Below are 11,612 nucleotides of genomic sequence, written 5' to 3'. Positions count from 1 at the left end.
ACCTTGCCAGTGCTCTCCTATCAATCTTTACAAAAGGCAAGAAGCCTCCCTCAGATAAGACAAGTTGTTTTTATGCCTCCTTAAAAAGCTGACACACAGAAATGCTTACCATATACAAAATGAAATAACTCAGAATCTTTCTTTTAAAATGCCCAATTATAAGTTCACTTAAACAGTAGTTAAAATATTTATGTGTGTGTATGTGTAAGTAGTTTCCATTTATGTACAATGGATCATGGAATTTGTTCAAATGAATAGTTTTTTTAAATGATGCCCCGGACTTATTTTATTTTGGGGAATGTTAGTCTTTAAAATTGTCTTGTGGCTGATTTAAATAGTAAAGCTAACTTAAGATAAGTTTCATTTTAAGGGAATAGTTTTTATTTTTACTTACTTTTTATTTATTTAAGTTTTAGAAACTCATTTAATAAACAGTTCACTTGTCAATATAAACTTTTAACACTTTCATGGGTTTGGCAGAAAGCAAATTCACGACCTTGAGGTAGTAGTAGGTGTCAAAGCGGTAACTTGAGGCTTGTCGGCAGTCACTCATAACTTCACTGTCATTGAGGGGATAATGGGACAATATGAACATATTCGATTCCTATAGTTCCTGAAATGTCCTGCATATTCTTTAACATTCAGCTGTACTAAACAGGTTTTTTTTTTTTTTGAATGAGTATGTGAAGAAGTGATCACCGTGCCTCATTTTGGATGGCATTTTCTGCTTTATTTTCATTTCCAACACTGATGGGATGTGGTGCTCTTCCTGAAAGAAACTGTTCCATTTGGGAATATAGTCTTCTACTGATGCCCAGTAAAGAGTCTCAAGACAAACCACCTCTGGTGGTGGAATTGGGTGAATCTGGGTCTGTAGGGGCTTTTCTGCTGCTTCGACGTCCTTTAAGAGACTAAGGTTCCTTTCAAAAGCATTCTCAGGGGTGCCTGGGTGGCTCAGTCCGTTGAGTGACGGGCTCTTGATTTCAGCTCAGGTCATGATCTCACGGGTTTGTGAGTTTGAGCCCCGAGTAGGGCTTTGTGGTGACAGTGCTGAGCTTGCTTGGGATTCTGTCTCTCCCTCACTCTCTCTGCCCCTTCTCTGTGCACTCTCTCTCCTAAGATAAATAAATAAAAATAAATAAATAAATAAATAAATGCAGTCTCAGCTGCTTGCATCTGAGATGTCTTTTCCTTGTTTTCTTCTACAGATTTATTCTCCATATTTTGAAGTAACATTCACCTTTGTGATACTATTTCTTTATGGCGAACTTCTTGAACAAACAAGGAAGTCACCTTTAGTCAAAGCTGCCTTATAAGCTTTCTGAATGAAGAGCCTGGACCAACACAGATAAAGATCAAGTGTAGAGCTTTGAAGGCTCTGAGCCTGAAGGCAAGTCATCTGGTTGGGTGCAAAAGCCAAAGGCTGACTGACTGACTGTCGCAGCTGCACTCAGACCTCTTCTGTAAAGGTGCCCACTCCTGTCAGGGAAATAGTTTTAAAAATACAGTTTCAAGCTCTTTATTCTTGATGAACTTCAGGTGGACATTAGGAGGAGGGAAGCCTGTGTCATCCACCAGGGACAGTGGTACGCACTCTCCATATCTTCCTTCCTTCACACTAACCCTGTGAGGTAGGAATTATAGCCCCATTTTACGTTTGAAAAAAAAAAAAGTGGGAAAATCTCCGAGAGACTAAATAACTTGCCCGAGATCATGAAGCCAGTAACTGGGCATGACAGATATGGATTCTCAGTTAAGGGTACAGGAGAGATTGTCAACTAATTGAAAGAAAATGGTTTTCATTTTCATATTACCAGCTCGTCACCATCTCCTGCTGTTTACAAAGCTGGCCTGGGAGTCTCCAGAAGCACAGATCACTAAAATTCATTGAGCACTTCTATATAGAGCCTCCAGTTCAGAAATGCTCTGAATTATAGCCCTAATAATGACCGGGAGCTTAACTACATGTTATGCACTGTTCTAAGCACTTTTCATGTGACAACTTAACCTTCACAAAACCCAGTGAGGTAAGTGCTATTCTCATTTTTACAGATGAGGAGACTGAGGCATAGAGAGGCTAGATCACTTCCCTGAGGTTGGAGAGCTACTAAATAGTACAGCCAGAATTCAAATCTAGGCAGCCTGATACCAACACACGTGCTGTTAACACTCTTCTATAAGCTCAGACACCAAAACCAAGTGGGTTTGAATTTTGTACATATATGAAGCAGTTTGGAGAGATTAAAGAACAGTTTAATTAACTGTCCCAAACCAATAGAAACCTGTCAGACTGGCTTTTCAGGTTTAAGTCACTTTAGAGTCATCACGGGAGTTTTAAAGGGAAAATAATGAAGTCAAACAGACATTAAAGGAATAAGCACAATTACCTAGGTTCTTTCGTTTCTGTAGTAATTGAGATGTCTTATGGCCTTGCCCAAGTCTGGAACTTTTTCATATATTTATTTCAAGCCATGAGATGAACAAAGATGATGTGAAAACAAGGTTATAAACTTCCATGGCCCGATAGGGTCCACATTTAAAGTAAAAGTTGGCTTGACTTGGTATGAATAACAGCAAAGGTATGTATGACTCAGTTAATCTTAGTCTTTTATATTATTATTAGTTTTTGAAATTTTAGTCTTTTTGATATCTGACTGTCCCAGTCCTGTTTCATGTATTGTCAGTATCACAGAAAATAAAACTCAACCCTTCTTTTTTTTAAAATTTATTTATTTTTTAATTTACATCCAAGTTATTTAGCATATTCTGCAACAATGATTTCAGGAGTAGATTCCTTAATGCCCCTTACGTATTTAGCCCATCTCCCCTCCCACAACCCCTCTAACAACCCTCTGTTTGTTCTCCATATTTAAGAGTCTCTTATGTTTTGTCCCCCTCCCTGTTTTTATATTATTTTTGTTTCCCTACCCTTATGTTCATCTGTTTTGTATCTTAAAGTCCTCATATGAGTGAAGCCATATGATATTTGTCTTTCTCTGACTAATTTGGCTTAGCATAATACCCTCTAGTTCCCTATCCTTTTTAGTGGGGTCTTTATCTAGTTTTGGAATCAAGGTAATGCTGGCCTCGTAGAATCACTTTGGAAGTTTTCCTTCCATTTCTATTTTTTGGAACAGCTTCAAGAGAACAGGTGTTAACTCTTCTTTAAATGTTTGATAGAATTTCCCTGGAAAGCCATCTGGCCGTGGACTCTTGTGTTTTGGGAGATTTTTGATTACTAATTTGATGTCTTTACTGGTTATAGGTCTGTTCAAATTTTCTATTTCTTCCTGTTTCAGTTTTGGTAGTTTATATGTTTCTAGGAATATGTGCATTTATTCCAGATTGCCATTTTATTGGCATATAATTGTGTGTAATATTCTCTTATTATTGTTTGTATTTCTGCTGTGTTGGTTGTGATCTCTCCTCTTTCATTCTTGATTTTATTTATTTGGGTCCTTTCTTTTTTCTTTTTCGATCAAACTGGCTAGGGGTTTTCAATTTTGTTAATTCTTTCAAAGAACCAGCTTCTGGTTTCATTGATCTGTTCTACTGTTTTGTTTGTTTGTTTGTTTTGTTTTTTGTTTCAATAGCATTGATTTCTGCCCTAATCTTTATTATTTCCTGTCTTCTGCTGGTTTTGGGTTTTATTTGCTGTTCTTTGTCCAGCTCTTTAAGGTGTAAAGTTAGGTTGTGTATCTGAGACCTTTCTTCCTTCTTTAGGAAGTCCTGGATTGCTAATTACTTCCCTCTTATGACTGCCTTTGCTGTATCCCAGAGGTTTTGGGCTGTGGTTATCATTTTCATTGGCTTCCATATACTTTTTAATTCCTCCTTAACTTCTTGGTTAGCCCGTTCATTCTTTAGTAGGATGGTCTTTAGTCTCCAACTATTTGTTATCTTTCCAATTTTTTTCTTGTGGTTGATTTCAAGTTTCATAGCATTGTGGTCTGAAAATATTCACAGTATGATCTTGATCTTTTTGTACTTGTTGAGGGCTGATTTGTGTCCTAGTATGTGATCTATTCTGGAGAATATTCTATGTGCACTGGAGAAGAATGTGTATCCCGCTGCTTTAGGATGAAATGTTCTGAATATATCTGTTAAGTCCATCTGGACCAGTGTGTCATTCAAAGCCATTGTTTCCTTGTTGATATTCTGTTTAGATGATCTGTCTATTACTGTAAGTGGGGTGTTGAAGTCCTCTACTATTATGGCATTATTATCAATGAATTTCTTTATGTTTGTGATTAATTGATTTAATATTTGTGTGCTCCACATTTGGAGCATAAATGTTCACAATTGTTAGGTCTTCTTGGTGGATAGACCCCTTAATTATGATATAATGCCCTTCTTCATCTCTTGTTACAGTCTTTATTTTAAAGTCTAGATTGTCTGATATAAGTATGGCTACTCTGGCTTTCTTTTGTTGACCATTAGCATGATAGATGGTTCTCCATCCCCTTACTTTCAATCTGAGGGTCTCTTTTGGCCTAAAGTGGGTCTTTTGTAAACAGCATATAGATGGATCTTGTTTTCTTATCCATTCTGTTACCCTATGTCTTTTGATTGGAGCATTGAGTCCATTGACATTTAGAGTGAGTACTGAAAGATATGAATTTATTGCCATTATGTTGCCTATAGAGTTGGAGTTTCTGGTGGTATTCTCTGGTCCTTTCTAGTCTTTCTTGCTTTTGGTCTTTTTTTTTTTTTATTTGTCTTTTCTCCCCTCAGAGAGTCCCCCTTAAAATTTCTTGCAGGGCTGGTTTAGTGCTCATGAACTCCTTTAATTTTTGTCTGGAAAACTTTTTATCTCTTCTATTTTGAATGACAGCCTGGCTGGATAAAGAATTCTTGGCTGCGTATTTTTCCAATTCAGCACATTGAATATATCCTGCCACTCCTTTCTGGCCTGCCAAGTTTCTGTGGATAGGTCTGCTGCAAACCTGATCTGTCTTCCCTTGTAGGTTAAGGACTTTTTTTCCCTTGCTGCTTTCATGATTCTTTCCTTGTCTGAGCATTTTGTGAATTTGACTATGATATGCCTTGTTTATGGTCAGTTTTTGTTGAATCTAATGGGAGTTCTCTGTGCTTCCTGGAAAAAATCCAACCATTCTAAGTACATACCCAGGAGTTTGGGCCCATGGATGAGTTTGCTGTGTGTCCTCCAAGTCCATACAGACTCAATGTGAATTCAACCACAATTTGTAGAGCTCCTTGAAAGGTACCACTCTAAGGAGCTAGGTAGGATGGTAAATGATTTCTTTCTCTCCAATAGCTCAGATTTAATGGTGAAGTCAACCACCTCAACTACTTTCAGTGAATAAAAAATTAATTGTGGGGCACCTGGGTGGCTCAGTCAGTTAAGCGTCTGACTTCACCTCAGTTCATGATCTCATGGTTTGTGGGTTCGAGCCCTGCATCAGGCTCTGTGCTGACAGCTCAGAGCCTGGAGCCTGCTTCAGACTCTGTGTCTCCCTCTCTCTCTGCAGTGCCCCCCTCACCCCGCTCATGTTCTGTCTCTCAAAAATAAATAAAAACATTAAAAAATTTAAAAAATTAATTGTAAATTGTAATAATAAATGCCACTGAGAGCATGAGAAAAGTCTTCTTTCCCCCCAGCTATTGAACTTGCATTGAACACTGGGCCAACTGAGTCATATCCCCAAGGAATGCCATGCACTGATTGACAGGAGCTGCGTTCTTGTCCAGACCTGAGCCAGTCACATGTGGAATGAGACTATAGTGGTTTATACTAGTCAGGGTCCCTCATTAGAGTTGAGTTCAGTCATTCTCCCAAAATGAGTGGGGAAGGGGTAGGATAATCACTGAAGAAGCATCTGTAATGTCCACTGAAAATGTTAAATGCTTGATGCTTAATAGAAGAAATATTATGAAGAGAGCTCTCTTGGAGGTGAAGGGGGAAGGAAAAATTCCATCTCTAGAAGGTGTGGGATTGGAGTCAGAATTTCAGAGACAGTAGTGGAGACCCGCTACTAAGAAATTTTTAGCCAAAGTGTACAACATGAACAACATTAAGAAAGAAAGAGTATGAGATGGAAGAGCAGAAAGCAGAAATATCACTGGAGGAGAAGGAGTGAGAAATAAGGGAAATATGCGAGCAGGTCAGATATGTGGGGTCTGAATGCCGGCCTGGGGAGTCTGAATGAATTCTGTGTCTAATGGCGTGCTGTAGAAGGTTTTAAGAAAGGTTATGGCATTATTAGGTCTGTGCTTCCCAAGGCTCTAAAGATTCTTCTGCATCAGGGTTGAGGCTGGATGTCTCCAAGTCACGTTGGGTTAGGCTAGTGTTTCCTGGCCTGGCTCTCCTTCAGGGACTAGGGACAGAATCTCCTTTACCTGCCCTCTTTTGTCAGAGTTTGATCTAGCTCAGGGAATCTGTTCCTACCATTCTACATATATGAGCATGGTCTTTCCAAGACAGTCATACACTGCTCTGTGCACTGGCTGAGGGATCCTGCCAGGGCCCTGGCGAATTTGACCCCTCATCCCACACTTATCTTTAGGACAGCCACATGCAGAAGGCTGGGTTCCTAGCTCAGCTCTGATCACCAAGAATTCAGCAGGTAAAGGCAACTATGAGGTCAGCATGGAGTAGAGACAATTCAAATGAATTTATTGCACCTGTTGAGGGCCAGATTCCCAAGGAAGTCTAGGAGGGATGTGATTGGAAGGAGAAAAAGAGTGCTTACTCATGTCAGGTTCAAAGACATAACATTACAATATAAAACACTATAAAATAAAATGATAATTTTGGTCGCAGGTGTACCCTAGTGGTAATCAGAGCACATTTAGTATCTACTCAGCCAAATTTAATTTGTTCACTAGGACAAAAATTCTGTGAAATTCTTTATGGAGGCTACATTCTTATCTTGGTTCTCAGGAAAGTCCCTCATCTGAATAGCTCCAGGACTGACAACACTCTGCTCACGTCAAAAGGAAAAAAAGGGCAACATCTTATTTTCTGGAGTAAACAGAACAAGAATAACTGAAATGAAGGCACATACTTATGAAAGTATGAGATTTCAAACTTGTGTTAATAACATATATTTTCTATCCTTATAACTGAGTATCAAATGCAATCCACCTACGGATAAACCCAGGCAATGTTTTTGAGCCAATATTCCTTGAGTACTTCCTTTGTGCTAGGCACTTGGCTAAATACTGAATTTTTATCTTGTCCGGTATGGTAGCCACCAGCCCCACGTGGCTGAGAAGCATTGAACTGTGACTAGTCCAAACTGAGATGTGCTTAAATTTCAAAGACTTAGTATGAAAAAAAGAACATAACATATCTCACTAATATCTTTATGTTGATTGTGTGTTAATAAAGTAACATTTTGATTCATTGGGTTAAATAAGATATATTATTAAAATTAATTGTATCTGTTTCTTTTTAATTTTTAAATATGAGTATTGCAAAATTTTAAATTACATATATGGCTCACATTTGTGGCTTGCATTATATTTCTATTGGAAAGCACAGTTTTAGATTATTTCTGTACTGCTCCCATATAACAACCTTATAACGTGGAATATTATAAGGTCTGTTTTCCTGAAGAAGAAACTGCTGAGGTGTAGAGACTTGCCCAGTGTTATTACATGGTGGGGCTATGATTCAAACCCAGGTTGGTCACCCAGCTTAGCCACTATATTATATTGACTCTTTAGCTTGGTTTCTTTGTCAACTTTTTGCCAAGTGACTCAGTGAAGAGCTCTGAGTCATGATGGGATTCCCCCACTAATTGGTGGCATGAGTTTGAGTGATTGTCTTAATCTCCTCATGTCATTAAGACATGAGCTTAATAAGTTCAGTGAGTCAGTAATGCATTATTGTTTTATTTGAATTGCTTCTTTGGCTTCACAAACTCGGTGGGGGGAGGGGAGGGGAGTCAGTTCAACTTCCCAAATATTTGTTTAGCATCATTATGTATACATATGAAAAAGCCCAAGTAAACACCATCAGATATGTTAATTGCTGAGAGGGAGTTAATTATGTTTGGACCAGCACCAGAATTAATGAACAAAACATACTTTAACGTCTCCATTTGTAAAGAGAAGAGCAATGCTCACTTGAAGCTTATTGAACAACAGACACAATATGGTTTTTAACTGATATTGATTATATCAGGGGCTCTACATAGGGTCATTTTTCAAGTATTCCTACAATCTTTTACAAAAGAATCTTCCAGAACTTGAATGCTTTTGAACCAAGGAAGTCATACCAACTCTAAAAATACAAGCAAGGGAAAGTAAAACCCAATGTCAAAGTTAAATATTTCTTTTTTATTATTGTCATATTTTAATTTAATTACACTGATGAGAATTCAAGCCCCCCAACACACTCCAGTGCTTCTTGTTTCTAGTTTTTTTTTTAGGGCACGTATTGATCATAATCTGAGCCCCACTTGAAAAAGCAGCCCAGCCTTTGAGGCTGTAGTTGACCCTTAAAAGCCATGGACCAGGATTTTTTGGACATTAATATGTCTAAATGCAACTGACAAGAAAATCAGGAGACCTAGAATCCTCTTCAAGTTGGGCTCACGTAAAATTGCCATGGAATTTCAACAACACCCCTGCTTTATGCAGTGCTTGTCACTAGCTCTGGCTCCTTCCTTCACCATCTTTCCCATGTTCTTGCTCTTATTACCACAAACTAACCTGGCTTTGGAGCAGTTATTGTTTCAACATTTCACAATCTACAGTGTGTCCTTTGAAATTATGTCTCACAGCCGTAGCAATCTCTTACTCGACACATCCCCAAAGGCAAGGGAATTAAAAGCAAAAGTGAATTACTGGGACCTTATGAAGATAAAAAGCTTCTGCACAGCAAAGGAAACAACCAACAAAACTAAAAGGCAACCAACGGAATGGGAAAAGATATTTGCAAATGACATATCGGACAAAGGGCTAGTATCCAAAATCTATAAAGAGCTCACCAAACTCCACACCCGAAAAACAAATAACCCAGTGAAGAAATGGGCAGAAAACATGAATAGACACTTCTCTAAAGAAGACATCCGGATGGCCAACAGGCACATGAAAAGATGTTCAACGTCGCTCCTTATCAGGGAAATACAAATTAAAACCACACTGAGATATCACCTCACGCCAGTCAGAGTGGCCAAAATGAACAAATCAGGAGACTATAGATGCTGGAGAGGATGTGGAGAAACGGGAACCCTCTTGCACTGTTGGTGGGAATGCAAATTGGTGCAGCCGCTCTGGAAAGCAGTGTGGAGGTTCCTCAAAAAATTAAAAATAGACCTACCCTATGACCCAGCAATAGCACTGCTAGGAATTTACCCAAGGGATACAGGAGTACTGATGCATAGGGGCACTTGTACCCCAATGTTTATAGCAGCACTCTCAACAATAGCCAAATTATGGAAAGAGCCTAAATGTCCATCAACTGATGAATGGATAAAGAAATTGTGGTTTATATACACAATGGAATACTATGTGGCAATGAGGAAGAATGAAATATGGCCCTTTGTAGCAACGTGGATGGAACTGGAGAGTTGTGATGCTAAGTGAAATAAGCCATACAGAGAAAGACAGATACCATATGGTTTCACTCTTATGTGGATCCTGAGAAACTTAACAGAAACCCATGGGAGAGGGGAAGGGAAAAAAAAAAAAAAAGAGGTTAGAGTAGGAGAGAGCCAAAGCATAAGAGACTGTTAAAGACTGAGAACAAACTGAGGGTTGATGGGGGGTGGGAGGGAGGGGAGGGTGGGTGATGGGTATTGAGGAGGGCACCTTTTGGGATGAGCACTGGGTGTTGTATGGAAACCAATTTGACAATAAATTTCATATATTAAAAAAAAAAAAAAAGAAAGAAATTATGTCTCAGTGCCACCTAGTAACTATTTTTCTGGCAACACTTTTTTTTTTTTTTCAACTTCAGGTATAGCACATTGGTTAATCTTACTCTTTAATCCAGGACATTCCATTATCAATTGGGTGTGCAAGGCCCGTTTGTATGTATTCATTCATTCATTCATTCATACGTTCCTTTTCTTCTCCATTCTCCACTTCTGTTCCTCTGCCCTCTCCAGAAGCAACCATTCCTAAGTGTTGAAGTATACCCTTCTCTCTGTAGGAGTGCTTGTAAACTATTTTTGTTTTGTATGCATGCATTTTAATGTATATAAATCATACTGTAGTAAAAAAAAACAAACTTCACTCTCTTTCTTAACCCAGCATGATATTTTAAAAAGTCTAACCATGTTCCTGAGTATATATCTAGACTGTTGCTTCTAATTGATGCCTAGCTCTTCATCCATTTTATGGATCTGCATCACACAAATGGACACAGACATCACTCTCAATTCACCAATGCCACTAATAATGCTGCGACAAATATCCTCATACATATCTCCCCTTATGGGTGAGAATTCCTCTGGATTTCTATACCCTGCCAGGGAAATGTTAGGTCATAAGTAACATACGTGTCTGTTAAGGCTCAACCAGGAAAGCAGTAGCCACACTAAGCATGTTAAAACTGAGAGATCTTAATGCAAGAACAGATTACAGAGGTGATGGAAGAACTGAGAGCCAAGCAGAGGATATGAGGATAAGAGATTAGTAGCAGGAAAGGCCCTCCCACATCCAAACCACAGGAATTACTCATAACAGGAACCCGAGTCTGATGGAAGTAGGACTTGTACCAGGGCTGCCTGATGGGAGCTGAAAGTGAAGGAAAAAACACAGATACTCCCTAGGAGACAGAGGAGAGGGAAATTACCCTGACTTTTCCCTCCCTGCCTCTCACCCTAGCCCTGATCAGTGCTTTCTGCTAGTTGAACCCATCCCTAACTGTAGCCTGTAGGTGTCAGGACAGAATAGGGATAGGTGGGAACAAATCACGGGGCACACGGTGATAAATACACAGTTTACTTGATTTGGCTAAGTCCTTTTAGATTGCTGTCCATAGTTAATGTACTGTCTCCACTCTTACCCGCAGCCTATCTCCACATCTCATCTACTCCTTCATAGCCTATGGCTCACCATTCTCCAAAAGTAACAGCTGAGATCTCTTCCATCTTCCTTTGAATGTGTCTAGTGTACATGTGGTCCTCATATCTATCAGCCTGCTGGATCTCAGGGACCCGTCCATCCATTGGGACATAACCTCCTGAGGGCAGCCACCTCAGCAGTATTATTTGTAAGCCCTTACCTGGCATTGTCCTCATGCTACTGACCAAGTGATGTTCTTGTTGATTACTGGCGTCACGCCTTACCCCTTATTGTTATTATCCTGGCTTGCAGACAACACGGACGGCAGTTTTCAAAAAGCCACCTGTGACATTGTGGAGGGATGTCTGTTGGGAGATCCTGTGGGTGAGGGAGAGAGATGATATTCAGCCAGCAAGCACAGTTTAAGACCACAATTATTGTCGAAACACTGGGTTTTTTGGTAAATAGCCTCTGCTTTGAACAATCGTGAGTGGCCATGGTACTCTGACTGCCCTAACCACTTCCTTGAAACCATCTCTCCCACCAAGATCAGTAACTAAAGGGGTATGCCTGGCAGGGCCAGGGGGCCCCAGAACCCTGTTGTTGCAATCTGGCTGGCTGTTTTCCTG

General features: G+C 39.5%; 1 pseudogene; it reads right to left on the bottom strand.

Annotated features, from left to right (window-relative positions):
• Positions 1-695: 695 nt before the first annotated feature.
• LOC107180606 lies at positions 696-11,147 on the bottom strand (annotated as a pseudogene).
• Positions 11,148-11,612: the final 465 nt, after the last annotated feature.

Source organism: Panthera tigris, chromosome B1 (genome assembly GCF_018350195.1).
Source record: "Panthera tigris isolate Pti1 chromosome B1, P.tigris_Pti1_mat1.1, whole genome shotgun sequence".
Taxonomy (NCBI): Eukaryota; Metazoa; Chordata; class Mammalia; order Carnivora; family Felidae; genus Panthera; species Panthera tigris.
Note: the sequence above shows the minus strand (reverse complement) of the source record. Positions and strands in the feature narration are given on the sequence as shown.